Below are 2,095 nucleotides of genomic sequence, written 5' to 3'. Positions count from 1 at the left end.
AAAATTTAAAGGTTGCCCTTTTTCAATCTTCTGCAAACAAAGGTTGCCTTTTTTCAATCTTCTGTAAACAATGGTTGCCTTTTCCTAAAAATTTAATAGTTTCCTTTTTTTCAATCTTCTGCAAACAAACGTTGCCTTTTCGCAAAAATTAAAAGGCTGCCTTTTGTTCAATCTTCTGCAAACAAAGGTTGCCTTTTCCCGAAAATTTAAAGGTTACCTTTTTTTCAATCTTATGCAAATAAACGTTGCCTTGTCCCGAAAATTAGAAGGTTGCCGCAAACAAAAGGTTGTCTTTTGTTCAATCTGTTGCAAACAATGGTTTTTGTCAATCTTCTGCAAACAATGGTTGTCTTTTTCCCCGAAAAATTTTGAAGGTTGCCTTTTTTTTCAATCTTCTGCAAACAAACGTTGCCTTTTCGTAAAAATTAAAGGTTGCCTTTTGTTCAATCTTCTGCAAACAAAGGTTGCCATTTTTTCAATCTTTTGCAAACAAAGGTTGCTTTTTTCCCGAAAATTTAAAGGTTGCCTTTTTTTTCAATCTTTTGCAAACAAACGTTGCCTTGTCTCGAAAATTGAAAGGTTGCCTTTTGTTCAATCTTCTGCAAACAAAGGTTGCGTTTTTTCAATCTTCTGCAAACAAAGGTTGCGTTTTTTCAATCTTCTGCAAACAAAGGTTGCTTTTTTTCAATCTTCTACAAACAAAAGTTGCTTTAAATTTTCCCGAAAATTTAAAGGTTGCTATTTGTTCAATCTTTTGCAAACAAAGGTTGCTTTTTTTCAATCTTCTACAAACAAAGGTCGTCTTTTTTTCAATCTTCTGCATACAAAGGTTGCCTTTTCCCGAAAATTTAAATGTTGCATTTTGTTCAATCTTCTGCAAACAAACGTTGCCTTTTCTCGAAAATTAAAAGTTTGCCTTTTGTTCAATCTTCTGCAAATAATGGTTGCTCTTTTTCAATCTTCTGCAAACAACGGTTGCCTTTTCCGAAAATTTAAAGGTTTTTCAATCTTCTGCAAACAATGGTTGTCTTTTCCCGAAAGTATAAACGTTGCCTTTTTTTCAATCTTCTGCAAACAAACGTTGCCTTTTGTTCAATCTTCTGTACTCAAAGGTTGCCTTTTTTCGAAAATTTAAAGGTTGCCTTTTTTTCAATCTTCTGCAAACAAAAGTTGCCTTGTCCAGAAAATTAAAATGTTGCCGCAAACAAAGGTTTCTTTTTTTCAATCTTCTGCAAACAAAGGTTGCCTTTTCCTGAAAATTTAAAGGTTGTCTTTTATTCAATCTTCTGCGAACAATGGTTGCATTTTCCTGAAAATTAAAAGGTTGCCTGTTTTCGATCTTCTGCAAACAAAGGTTGTCTTTTCCCAGAAATTTAAAGGTTACCTTTTTTTCAATCTTCTGCAAACAAACGTTGTCTTTTCCCAAAAATTTAAAGGTTACCTTTTTTTCAATCTTCTGCAAACAAACGTTGCCTACAAACGTTGCTTTTTCCCAAAAATTAAAAGGTTGCCTTTTGTTCAATCTTCTGCAAACAAACGTTGCCTTTTTTCAATCTTCTACAAACAAACGTTGCCTTTTTTTTCAATCTTCTACAAACAAACGTTGCCTTGTCCCGAAAATTAAAAGGTTGCCGCAAACAAAGGTTGCCTTTTGTTCAATCTTCTGCAAACAAAGGTTGCTTTTTTCAATCTTCTGCAAACAATGGTTGCCATTTCCCGAAAATTTAAAGGTTGCTTTTTTTTCAATCTTCTGCAAATAATGGTTACCCTTTTTTAATCTTCTGCAAACAATGGTTGCCTTTTCCGAAAATTTAAAGGTTTTTCAATCTTCTGCAAACAATGGTTGCCTTTTCCCGAAAATATAAAGGTTGCCTTTTTTTCAATCTTCTGCAAACAAACGTTGCCTTTTCCCGAAAAGTAAAATGTTGCCTTTTGTTCAATCTTCTGTAATCAAAGGTTGCCTTTTTTCGAAAATTTAAAGGTTGTCTTTTTTTCAATCTTCTGCAAACAAAAGTTGCCTTGTCCGGAAAATTAAAATGTTGCCGCAAACAAACGTTGCCTTTTCCCGAAAATTAAAAGGTTTCCTTTTGTTCAA

This window comes from Fragaria vesca, linkage group LG1 (genome assembly GCF_000184155.1).
Source record: "Fragaria vesca subsp. vesca linkage group LG1, FraVesHawaii_1.0, whole genome shotgun sequence".
In the NCBI taxonomy this organism is placed as follows: domain Eukaryota; kingdom Viridiplantae; phylum Streptophyta; class Magnoliopsida; order Rosales; family Rosaceae; genus Fragaria; species Fragaria vesca.
This window is presented reverse-complemented; position numbering follows the sequence as displayed.